Source organism: Pleurodeles waltl, chromosome 4_2 (genome assembly GCF_031143425.1).
Source record: "Pleurodeles waltl isolate 20211129_DDA chromosome 4_2, aPleWal1.hap1.20221129, whole genome shotgun sequence".
Classification (NCBI taxonomy): Eukaryota; Metazoa; Chordata; class Amphibia; order Caudata; family Salamandridae; genus Pleurodeles; species Pleurodeles waltl.
In genome coordinates, this window is record NC_090443.1 from 674,933,003 (window position 1) to 674,946,782 (window position 13,780).

Sequence of the window (13,780 nt, forward strand, 5' to 3'; positions counted from 1 at the left end):
GACAGGAGAACTGGGAGACTGAAGGTCATATCCTACTGGGTGAAAGAATACCCTGCAAGAGGTGGGAAAGTCAGCTTTTCTTAGAGTAGGGGAATTATGACAGGAAAGGAGATGCTCCTTGTGAGCCAGGGGAAGAGCAGAGCAAGTCGGAAAAGGAAAACGAGGGTCCATATTTACAAACAAGTGGTGCATCAGCATTGATGTGCCACTTTTTTGCACCCCCCACTGCCCGGTTTACGACATGTGTGCATCGTATTAACCATACAGTGCACTATGGATTAGTGCCATCAATTGTGGTGCTAATCCTGCAAAGTAAAGGGAGTCCCATTGAGAGTAATGGGTGTGTCATTTTAATTCCTGCCTTAGGCAATTCCTTGCAGAGCCTTGAACACTATGCACATGGATTTATAAATGAGTCTGTGTTTTAGAGGGAGTCAGTGCAGTTCCTTTAGAGCATTTGATGCTGAAGATCTCCAAGGCCTGTTCAGTACCAATTTGGCCACTGCTACTCGCATTCCCTACAGCATCCTTACCAGACAATCTGGGGCAGCAAGTAGCAGAGCATTGCAATAGCCTAATCTGCTAAGTATAACACTCTGCACCACCAGTGATTTGGCTTGTGTCGGACAGCGGTAGCACCTGTCATTACACAAAAAGGAGGGCAAAGCAGGTGCCTGCAACTTTTGTGGCATGGCTTTTCAAAGAAAATTTGTCACCAAAAATAACCCCGAGATGGTACTTTTAATTTTATCTCTAGTCTAGAGGACTCCCTTTCTTCCCTCCAGACGGATGCCTTTAGGGAAGGCACTAAAAAAGCGCCACATTTTGTGGAGAACTTTCACTGCAAATCCTAAGGGCATGTGTGCCTCTGCACCCATGTCCATAATACATCTCGGGCACGGAAGCAATATGATTTCCTCCTTTGCATGGGGCCACACCCTGTGTAGGTGAGGGAACAGCTTGCATTTTGCCTCAATCTCTGTGCAGCTGGTGGTGGCATGAGTTTCTCCTTCAACACGTTGAAACTTAGCCGCTGAGGCAATCACCTTGTGCAGGGGCTCCTTCACTCATCTCATGCTGGAGCCACCCTGAGCAGATAGAACAAGTCACCAGTGAGCAGCTTCCTCAGCTACCTCGTATTGCACACCTTCCTCTTTGCTAACCCTAAGGAAGCCATTGATAGCACACTTTTGACAGGAGAACTGGGAGACTGAAGGTCATATCCTACTGGGTGAAAGAATACCCTGCAAGAGGTGGGAAAGTCAGCTTTTCTTAGAGTAGGGGAATTATGACAGGAAAGGAGATGCTCCTTGTGAGCCAGGGGAAGAGCAGAGCAAGTCGGAAAAGGAAAACGAGGGTCCATATTTACAAACAAGTGGTGCATCAGCATTGATGTGCCACTTTTTTGCACCCCCCACTGCCCGGTTTACGACATGTGTGCATCGTATTAACCATACAGTGCACTATGGATTAGTGCCATCAATTGTGGTGCTAATCCTGCAAAGTAAAGGGAGTCCCATTGAGAGTAATGGGTGTGTCATTTTAATTCCTGCCTTAGGCAATTCCTTGCAGAGCCTTGAACACTATGCACATGGATTTATAAATGAGTCTGTGTTTTAGAGGGAGTCAGTGCAGTTCCTTTAGAGCATTTGATGCTGAAGATCTCCAAGGCCTGTTCAGTACCAATTTGGCCACTGCTACTCGCATTCCCTACAGCATCCTTACCAGACAATCTGGGGCAGCAAGTAGCAGAGCATTGCAATAGCCTAATCTGCTAAGTATAACACTCTGCACCACCAGTGATTTGGCTTGTGTCGGACAGCGGTAGCACCTGTCATTACACAAAAAGGAGGGCAAAGCAGGTGCCTGCAACTTTTGTGGCATGGCTTTTCAAAGAAAATTTGTCACCAAAAATAACCCCGAGGTTGAGGACTGAGGATGACGACTGTAGTTCCACTCCTGGTGAAAGAGGCCAAAAGTTCTGGGGCAATGACATAGGATATAGCCTTAGCAGAGTTTACAATGGTTAGTGTATCAAGAATTAAATATCTCCAGTTCAAATCTTGGTGGAATACAACAAAAAGTTCAGTTGGTGATGAGTGTATATTTAGGGAACGAGCACAGGTGCCAACTCTTCTAAGAAAGGAGATGTCATTATGGTTTTGGGAGTTAATAAAAGCGGACAACAGAAATATGAAGAGCCTGCTGCTAACCTGCAAAGGATACCTGCCAACACCTGAGCAGCCAAATGTATGACAAGTATCCTGAAAGATTCTTTATTCCACTGTCAAAGCTGCTGCCTTAAAGAAGAGCCATTTCTATATCACCTACAGAATCTACGAGACGCCAACAAAATGAGCAAGTTCATAAAAGGTCCAGTACCAAGCTGCTGGAGGTGTGGAGAGATGGAAGCAAATTATATCCACATGTTTATGACATGCCTAACATGCACAACCATCTAGGGGGAAGTAAGTGGTACCTGGCCAGAAATCTTGGGCCCAGCAATTAGGTTAAGCCTGTACCTTATTTTTTCCAGAACAGAGTTTGAAGTGGTGTCATCTCTACTTAAGACCAATGTCAAGGTTTTATTTGTCATGATACTACTTACAAGGAGGGAGAGATGTTTGAGTTGGATACAGCCCCACCCACTGGTACATCATGACTGGCTTAAGATTGTGTTAGGGATAAGTAAGTGAGAGCTAGCCCTGAGTCCTTTAGTCAAGGTCCAGGAGTTGTGGTTAAAGTTGAAGCCATGGCAAACCAGTCACAGGACTGATATACCAACTTCTATGTCCGATGATTAAACCATGTTTGGGGCGAGGAACTTCTTTACGCTAAGTTACCGGGGTTAGTCATCTCAGCAAGTCTATAAATGGGTGTTGGATCGCCCTCTGGAAGTACGATGTAAGATCACTACTTACTGGTTTTACTGGTAAATGAGGACAAAAAAAAACAGTGCCACTAGCTCACAGGCTCTATAGCTACTTAAGGAGCATCAGAAAGATTGACCCCAGTACTTTCCCCCCTACATGTGAGGAGAGGTATTTAACTTGTTTGAGCACCTCCATATCACTGGAGATGAGGACAACTAAGATGCTGCAGTCACCACTATCAATGTGCATTTGAACCTGCAAATCAACCCAGATTATGAGCCATTTAAACTCTGGCAAGGCAACTTGAATGGGGAGATCATAGATGGATTCTACGCATGATTGCAAAAAATAGTGAGCACTTGCACTCAAGATGACTCCCAGGAAGCAGTACAAGTGCAGGCTTCCTCTCGGTTTGGATAGCTAGTAGCTGTTGAATGAAGTAAAGCCTCAATCAGCTCATGGCTTTCTCACCACGGAGAGTGAATGTTGTAGTGTTATACCGGGGTCTCTAAATGCAGTAAAGATTGAGATACTACTGACTCCAGTCTAGACAGTATTTTTGACTATAATACTAGCTATCCAAACTGACAGGAACACTATTGTATGGTTCTCCATGGAATAAAAATGACTACACAAACACAAGTCCTGAAGAGACCTCAAAAGGTGAGAGGTCCAAAAACATTGACATTGGGGTAAGGAATGTGAACTACACATCTTCAAAAACTTGATGGAAGGGCAGGACAACTGATTTACTGGGCCGGACCACATCCTTCTGTCCATACGTTGGCCTATCGTATTGTACATTCAAAGTGGGATTTAAAGTGATGTTATCACATGCATTCTATGATGTATAGGAACTGAATTATTTGGACTGGTTTCCTAATGGATTGCTATGTTTGCAATTTAGGTATCTTATTTGATATTACACTATTGTCAGTGATTTGTGTTGGGGAGCACTTATGGTCACTCACTTTGGTATGAGCACATGATCTTTTGAATGAAGAGGGACACATACCCTCAGTACTGTCATTTTGATATGAAAAGAAATGTTGATTGACACCCTTAGCAATGGCATTTATATTTCAAAAGAATTGTATTGCTAATGGAATGTCTTGCCCTATTCTATAGTTTATATATGTGAAACATAAAAGGATTAGAAAATGTAATTTAAAGTTGGTGTGCAATGGGGCATAGCCAAGATTCAGACCAAACATGGCATATGACCCACTGCAGCTCCAGACCTTCTCCAGCATGTATCTGCCATCATCTTGAGCTAAGATGCCCCCCACCGCTCTTGCATCCTGGGCCCACACTAGGGGCTGAGAAGCAGGTGGCGGCATGGCTGCTAAGATGGTGCCCAGCTGTCTCTAATTGATGCGGGTGCTCCGCCCCAGCCCTCCACAGAGGAACAACTGCGGTAGTGTGGAATAGGGCCAGATAGAGAGCCATGGGGCCCCAAGCTAAGATACAGCATGAAATGCATCCATATCGTGCTGACAGTGACTGACTGGATGCTGCGGTGAGGACATGGACACCAAGAAGAGAGATGCCAGAGGCCCTGAAGGTGGGGGGAATGGAGAGGAAGTAGAGAGGGCCTGGAGTGGCCTCCGGTCAGTGAGGGCGTGCCGCCAGACACTGCACTTTATGGAAAATAGGAGAGTGGGTGTGGGGGCCCACCTACGAGCCACCCTGAGGGAGATCCCTATGCAGGAGGGGCCCATGCAATTGACACCTTGCTGTAAGCATACCACCTATATTGCTGAGACCATCAAAAGACCCTGCCTCCCATAAGAGGATTTGGAGACACCGTGATTCAAGATGAGGGACATCAGGACACTCACAACTGAGTCACTCCTGAGGCACAGGATGCATCGGTGGTTGAGAAATCAGAGAACCTAAAAGATAACAGTGACCACAGATGACAGGAACATGCACCAAGGAGCATGGGAGAGCCTACTGCAAATGATATAGCAGTCTTGGCAAGTGCTGAGATGGTGCAAGACAAAGTGCCTATGCTGCTATCGGTGGCGAAGTTGGACAAATATGCCTTTCATCAGGGAGTGCCAGGGACAGTTAGGACAGAGCCTCGGGCACCTCAGAATACATGGCCCAGGAACAGGCATATTCGCTGGCAGACCTGCTGTTGGCAATCAAAGACACAAAGTTGGCACTAGAAAATTAGATTAATACTGGGGACATTTACCTTATTCGTGCAGATTTGAAAAAAAAGGGTGGAAAGAGAGACACCTGGGTAACACACAATCAAAGTACATACTAACATGATCAAATTGCTCAGGTGGAGGCTGGCCTCCTTCAGAACTCAACTCACAGGCTACATAGGGGAACAGAGGATGCTGAAGGGAGGTCTTGTATAAATATTGTGCATTTAGTGGGACTCTTGGAAAAGGTGTAAGGTTCAGAAGTTTAGTCTTATGCAGAGGGATTTATTAGAGAGGTTGTGTGTCCCACCAATCTATCTCAATGCTTTGCAATGGAAAGGGTACAAAGGGCACTGGGCATTCCGCTAAGGCCGGTAATGGGTCTACGACCCATAATAACAAGGGTTTTAAATTACAGAGCGAGTGATGGCATTTTGCGAACAGCAGGGTTAGATGCCCATTAAAAGTGGAGAGCTAGACCATAATGGTGTTCCCAGCTTACATACAGGAGGTGCAAGCAAAGAGTGGATCATTTGACAGGGTCAAAACAGAACTTACAGTAAGCTATTATGTTCCCCAAAAAACTGAGAGTGACCATGGAGGGCAACGCTTTGTTCCTTACGACCCTCAATGAAGCAGGAGGCTGGTTGGATTGTCAGGGGTCTGGCAGAGTGATCTGTTAGGGGACTAGCTGGGTGAGGTAGGGACAAGACTGGATAGTGAGTTTGTGAAGTGAATACAAACAAGAGAGCACCTGAAGGGTGGAAGGGAAGCAAGATAGAAGTACAGGACTGAAGTACGTTGGAACATGCAGTGAATAGTGAATTGGAAGTCTGCAGGGTGTCTACACCACACATATGCTTATTGCATTAAAAAATGCACACAGGTTTATGCACTACAGCAACCTGACCCCAAACAATCACAGGGAAAGTACTTTCATCATGAATGTTTATCAGCATGTGGCCATCTCTCCTGTCTGAAATTTTCACAGTTAGAAGTTCATCACTATGCAAGGCACTACACTGTCCCTCTGACATTTTTGTGCATAGAAGCTCTTTAGGGTAACCTTTATGGTGAAGGTGGATTGTGCCACAAGCAACAGTGTCCACTTTGAATAATGCCTTGAACAATTACACATCAGTGTAGAAGTTATCTACTTATAAATGGTGACCTTTGTTAAAAAGCCTTCTACCAAGTTCCCACACAATTGTGGATGGACAACTAGGGGGATCAATAGAACAGTCCCCACCAGTGAACAACCTAAAATTGGAGACATATCCAGTACTACTCTCAGACAGCATATACATCTAGATTCCATAACTTGCCCTCTTGCTTGGAATGTATTTCCTAAAACCCAAACAGCCCTTGAACAGGACCAAAGACTCACCCACAGCTGTTTCTTTCCCTGAAAAATAGATCTCTGAAAAGCAATCTACAAAATGATCAATGACAAGCCAAATCTTGAAGAGACGGTCACAATCAGGGTGACCCCACGGCAGTGCAGAAGCATTATTAAAAAAATGCAGCATCCAAAGCAGAAGCACATACCAATCATGACTAATGGTTGTAGGAAATATAGTTGTTGCCATCAAGGGACTAGTAGACCAATATGAAGACAGCAAAAACTCCCTTATCAAGCCCATCAAAAAAGGTCTGGCACTGTTGTTCCTCAAATACTGTTGGGTATACCAGTTAGTCCAGTCAACAATCTCATCCAAAAATACATTGTCCTTAAACAGGAAACACCCGGAAGAACGAGTCAGGAACCACGAGGTTGTGAAAAATGAAAGCGAAACAACACTTTTGTTTTCCACGACTCCCTGGTTTTGGTACCTTAACCATGCATGTCTGAACAACGTACATGCATGGTTAAGGTACAGAAGGGAGTTGGAGTAGATGCAGTGAAGGACGAGGTAAGTTGGTCTGGGACTGGGTCTGTTTTGGGGGGGGTTCTGGGGGTGATTAGGGTATGGGGGGCAGGGTTTAGGTTTTAGCGGCGGGGTGGGGACTCGGGTATTTTTGAGTTTTTGGGGTGGGGTGGGGGGATGGGGGTGATTAGGGTTTGGGGGGGTCAGGGTTTAGGTTTAAGGGGTGGGGGGCTGGGGTAGAAGCATGCTGGGTCGTGCATGCTGATTGGTAATGCCTTTACCAGGAATGCTCTCCAGTCCACAGAGCTGAGTAAGTGCTAGGCCTCAGAGCCTTCATCATCATCATGGTTTCTTTTTGAAGTCAATAACATTCTCCTTCTAGCTGTTGAGGTAGTTCTGCCCTAAGTCCTTCCACCCTCCTCCTCCTCCTGATTTTGAGTAACTCTGTCCCAGTTCCAGAGAGGTAGACCTGTGTAGTGCACTGCTGATCAAGAATAAATAGAGAAACAGAACTACAGTACTATGTGTAGATTTGTGTTTGGTAACTAAAGTGACTGGTCTGGTCTGAGGAACCAGAGAAAAGGAGTGAACCCTGCAGGCAAATTTCACTTAGTTTGAAAAGCCAATCATTTTCAGGAAAAAATGATCACCCATCAGGCCCTAAACGTTGCAAATCATTGGAAACAAGACTACAAATTTGTTGAACTCCCTCCGTCACTGTCTGACACCACATACATCATCAATCATCACTTACAATCACTCAATATATCACCACCCATTGGTGCAATAGTATTTATCTCTTTCAATCCAAGCACAGTGGTTGAACAAAATCTTATCTCCTCTTTGATGGCAGTAAAACTTTGGAATTTGCCTTTGGCACTGGCAGTCTTTTAATCAATGATCTTCTGGGGAAGCCCTGCTAGATGGTGTGAAAAAAAGGATAGGCAATGGCATGTGAGGGAGGTAGGCATCGTCTCCAATGTCCTGAGAGGAATGCGGGGCCTTCTTCACTGCACACGGGTCCAACTCCATTCCTGCCATACATGTGACTTAAAATGGTGTGGCAACATAAATCTGACACAAACATACCATTCCACTAGCATTTTTTTTTTTTTGCAAAGTAGGAAAGAAGTCCAACAAGAAATAATTGAAAAGTTCTATGGTGGCATTGGCATACTCAGTCTGGGAAGTAGAGTTCATCCTAAAACTCAGGTGGTCCACCCTGAAGTTGATCAACAAGCACACTTGATTCTGACCAATCATCCTCTTCCTCCTCCTGTGGTGTTTCCGGAATGGTGTAGTCAGGTCAATCAATCAGGGGATCTTGCAGAGCACAGCTTGTCACCCGAGGTGGTCTCTAGGCACTGGTGGAATGCAGTGTCCCTCATCTGGACGGTGATGGTGGCTAAGAACCAAGGCCCTCCTTACGAGTGTGGCGGTCTTAAGACTGCCACACCTGCAGTGGCGGTCGGACCACCGCCAAAGTGGCGGACCGACTGCCACATTACAACCTTGACGAAAGTGCCACTGTCGGACCACCGGCACTGACCCTTTTAGGCTGGCAGACAGCCTGACGTGCCAGAGGTCTTAATCCACCAGGGCAGGGCTGCAAGCAGCACTGCCCTGGGGATTGCGACTCCTGTGTCTGCCATCTTTTGCATGGCAGTCCCACTGCCATGCAAAGGCTGGCGGAGATTGAGTCCCGGGGGCCCCATGAGGGCCCCTGCACTGCCCATGCACTTGACATGAACAGTGCAGGGGCCCCCATGGACACAGCTTCATTGTGCTTTTCACTGCCTCTATTACGAGCCAGCGTCAATGTTGTGGTGAGTTTCCCACTGGCCCAGTGGATGGAAACAGATGGCCCACCGGAGTGGCGGTCTTTCGACCCAAAGAGTTTGGTAGGTGGCCTCCGCTTCGCACAAAACTCATAATGAGGCCCCAAGTCTTGAGCTGCTTTCTGAAGTCCTTCAGAGAAGGGGAGATGCACAGGTGTAAGGGGAGGTTGTTCCAGGGCTTGGCAGCAAGGTGGGAGAAGCAGCGGCCTCTGAAGTGGTCACAAAAGATGTGTGGGACGTAGACCTGGGCGAGGGTGGCTGAGTGGAGATCTCTGGTCAGTCGGTGGAAGGTGAGGCGGGTCTGGAGTTGTGGAGGGCTTTGTAGGAGTGAGTGAGGAGCTTGAGGAGGCATCTTTGCTGGACAGGGAGCCAGTGGAGAGCCCTGAGCTGGGGAGTGATGCTGGTTCTTCTTCTGGGGAGCTCGAGGATAAGTCTTGCTGCAGCATTCTGGGTGGTCTGTAAGTGGTTCATGAGATTTTTGTGGATCCAGCATCGAACGCGTTGCTGTAGTCGAGCCAGCTGGAGGTGAGGGCCTGAGTGACTGTCTTCCTGGTAGAGTTGGAGATCCATCAGAAGATTTTGCAGAGCATGCAGACAATGTGGAAGCAGGCAGGGGAGACAGTCGTGAACTTTTGCTTCATGGTCAATTGGGTGTCCAGGATAATTTTGAGGTTGCGTGCATGAGTGGTGTGGATGAGAGAGGGGCAGAGGGCAGAAGGCCACCAAGTGTTGTCCCAGGGCAAAGGCTTGCTCCCAAAGATGAGGACCTCTGTTTTGTCTTAGTTGAGCTAGAGGCAGTTGGTCCTCATCCAGGTGGCAATGTCAGTCATGGTGTTCTGGAAGTTGGTTTGTGTGGGGATGGTATCATCTGTAAGGAATAGGATGAGCTGGGTGTCATCTGCGTAAGAGACAATGTTGAGTTCATGGGTGTGTGCAATGTCTGCCAGAGGTGTCATGTAGTTGTTGAAGAGGGTAGGGCTGAGGGAGGAGTCCTGAGGAATACCACACATGATGTCTTTGAGTGCAGAGGTGAAAGGTGGCAGGTGTATCCTTTGTGTTCAGCCAGAGAGAAAGGAGGAGATCTAGTAGAGTGCATTGTCCAGGATACCAATGCGGTGGGGTCTGGTGATGAGCGTGTGCTAGGAAACAGTGTTGAAAGCTGCTGGTAAGTCGAGGAGGATGAGGACAGCTGTTCCCCCTAGGTCAAGGAGACATACGATGTTGTTGGTTGCTGCGATTAGGGCAGTCTTGGTGCTGTGATTCGGCTGGAAGCTGGATTGGGAAGGATCGAGCAGGTTGTAGTCTTTGAGGTAGTGCGTGAGCTGGCGGTTGATGGCCTTTTCCAGGATTTTTGCAGGGAATGTGAGGAGCAAGATGGGCAGTAGTTTTTGAGATTGTTAGGGTTGGCTGAGGGTTTCTTCAGAAGGGGCTTGACCTCAGCATGCTTCCAGGCATCAGGGAAGGTGGCAGTGGAGATGGAGGCATTGAGGTTTTCTGTGAGGGAGGCTCTGATTACTCCTGTTTGTAGGTTGCAGAAGTGGTGAGGGCAGGGGTCCACAGGGGCTCCAAAGTGGATGGAGGTCATGATGAAGTTGGTGTCCTCAGTAGAGAGTTGCACCCAGTCGGCGAGCCGTGGAGGAGAGAGGCGTGGGTTTGGGCACATGGGTGATTGGCGTCAGAGGGGTGAGGGGTCAAACTTGCTGTAGATGTTGGTGATCTGGTTGTGAAAGTAGTCTGATAATGTGTCATAGAGGGCTTGGGAGGAGTGAATCATCTTCTCTGTGGTGAAGGGGCAGGAGATCTCTCTGATGATACTGAAGAGTTCCTTGAGGAGGTTGTTGCTTGCCTTGATGGGGTGGCGAGTGCCTTTTTCGTGGTCTCCCTAAGTCAGTGGTGGTAGCTGTTGAGGGCAGATCTGTAGGAGTCGAGGTTGGCAGGGTCTTGATGGAGCACAAGTGTCTCTCAAGTTTCCTGCAGTGCCGTTTGAGGGTCAGAAGTTCTGGAGTGAACTATCTGGCTTGTTTGGTCGTTTTGCTGCTGGTGGTGCTTTTCAGGGGGGTGATGGAGTCGGCGGCTGAGGAGATCCAGTTGGAGAAGTTTTGCACACAGAGTTCGAGGGTGTCTGCAGAGATGGGTCTGACATCTTTGAGGGTGGCAATCCAAGTGGTTTCTGTGACTTTGCCTCAGTTGTGGCAGGGGCAGTGGGGTCTTGTCGGGCCTCAAGCTGTCCATTGATGGTGAAGTGGATGATGTTGTGGTCCATCCAGGTAACCTCAGTGGTGTGATTGGATTTGTCGCTGGTGAAGAAAATGGGGTCCAATGTGTGTCCTGCGCTGTGTGTTGAGGCCATGACCAGCTGTGAGAGGCAGATGATGCTCATGTTTTCAAGGAGCGATGTAGAGTTTGATTTGTCCGGGTTGCTGAGGTGGGCGTTCAGGTCTCCCAGGAGGATGTAGTGGTTAGAGTCAATTGACAGGAGGACAAAGAAATCTGGGATGGAGTTGGAAGAAGTTTTGGCAGGGGCCAGTGGGCCTGTAGGCGAGGGTTCCTATGATGGTGGAATTGACATCAGGTTTGTTCTAGAAGTTGGGGTTTTGTGTTGTCATCCGAGGTGGTGCAGTTGAGGGAGTCCTTGTGGATGATGGCGGACCTCCACAGTGTCTGTCAGGGCGGTCGCAGTGGATCATCATGTATCCGGGAGGAGTCAACAATGGGATAGCTTCGCCCATCGTAGGATCCTCCTTGCTAACTTCCGGCCTGAAAATCTCAAAAGGGAGCAGCATCTGTGTCTGGCATTTGACTAGGCCCCATCTGTTCTCATACTTGGTCATAGCTTTCCCAATTGCATCTCCTCTTAGAATGACATAGTCATTGATCGATCTGTACTGCTCAGATGTTGCAACATATAACAGACTGAGGTTCGATGTGTTGGCACCTCCTGTCTCAGGGCTTTAACTGGTACTCTGTTACCATGCTGAATAATCTTCTGGGTATTAAAAGAATGGCTGAAATGAGTGCCGATTCATCTGCAGGTGGTCAGTAAGCTGCTGACTATGGGGGTCATTCTGACCTCGGCGGTAAAAGGCGCTTACCGCCGGTCAGAAGACCGCCATAACACCGCCGCGGCCGCAGTAAACCGCCACGGTCATTCTGACCCGCAACTGCCAAACCGCCGAAAACCCGACATCCTCAATAATCCGCCACACCAAAGGTCAGCGAAAAAATGGCGCTGACCAAACCTCCACCGCCACGCCAACAGAATTACGCCCATACCATTCCGACCCACAAATCCACACAGCGGTCTTTCAAACGCGGCATTCCATTGGCGGTACACACCGCTGCGGTCAAAATACACACACCCATAGAAAACTCAGCCACATTTGTCAGTTCGAAATACACACACCTGATACACATACTAACACCACTCCCACACACCCAACACAATATAAAACAAACACCCACATCACCCACAAGCCCCTACCACCCGAAATCATTGACGAAGGCTAGAGACAGAGCACAGAATAGACAATCCCACAACACAGAGGCACACAACAGCATCACCCACACAGAATCCACGCACCAAACACCACACACCACCACACGCACCACACTCATCACCACAAACGCCACCCCACACCTCAACCACACCACCCCATGGCACCCCAAAGACACCCCAGGTTCAGTGACGCCGAACTCAGGGTCATGGTGGAGGAAATAGTCCGTGTAGAGCCCCAGCTCTTCGGGGCACAGGTGCAGCACACCACAATTGCCAGGAAGATGGAGCTATGGCAAAGGATAGTGGACAGGGTCAACGCGGTGGGACAGCATCCACGCAATCGGGAGGACATCAGGAAGAGATGGAACGACCTACGGGGGAAGGTGCGTTCCATGGTATCAAGGCACAACATAGCGGTGCAGAAGACTGGCGGCGGACCCCCACCTACTCCCCCAGAATTTACCGTGTGGGAGGAGGAAGTCTTGCACATCCTGCATCCTGAGGGCCTCGCTGGAGTAGGCGGAGGAATGGACTCTGGTAAGGCAAATCTTCACTACTGCTTCCCACCCCCACCTGAATGCCAAATCATACCCCCACCCTCACCCCCTCCCCCATCACACCAACCCCTAGCAAAAGCCTCACCATCACAACCCACCCATCCCAACACCAAGCCCTGCATGCGACCACAAAGCATGGACACCCATCACCAAAGCATGCCCACTGCACACACACATCACCCCCACAAGCCACCCTCACAAAAGCCCCCACAAGGAAATGCCTGCACATGGGTACACGGACACCCACCCATCACACGAAATGCCACGCACAGAAGCAATACCCATACCTTTATACCCCTGCAGGACCCGAACGCCACCACACCGCCACGGAGGGTCCAGAGATGTCCATCCCACCCCCAGAAGAGGCCCCCAGCGATGACAGCAGCTCTGTCTCCCTGGAGCCAGACGAGCAGCCCGGCCCATCGGGGACCTCTGGACAGTCGGTTCCCCACAGACAGCCACAGGCTACACCAGGCCCAACCCCCTCTGGGAACACCAGCACAGCTCCCACCCAGCGGGCCCATGCCTCTGTCTCCAGGGCACGTAAATCAGCGGTGTGTCCACCACTACAGGGCACCCAGGTTGACCCACCACCCCAACAACAACAGGGACCTGGGGGCAGTGGTAGTGGGCACACCGGCCAGGGGGCAGAGGCCCAGGAACACAGGGGAACTGGGAGGGCTGCTGTGCGACGGGGGGGACAGGCCCAGGGAACCGACTCTCCAAGAGGCCCTCTCCACCATCATGGGAGCATACCACCGCTCCCAGGAGATGATGGCGACGGTACTGGCCCGGTTCCAGGAGATCCAGGAACTGCAGGAGGAACGGTACATGGGGTTCAGGGAGGAACTGAGGAACATCGGTTCCGCAATGGGGACCATCGTCCTGGCCCTTACCCAGATCGTCACCACATTGCGGGACCATGTGGCACCCCAAAGGGCCCCTGTCACTAGCCCAGGCCAGGAACAGCCTACCACCTCCGCCGGCGC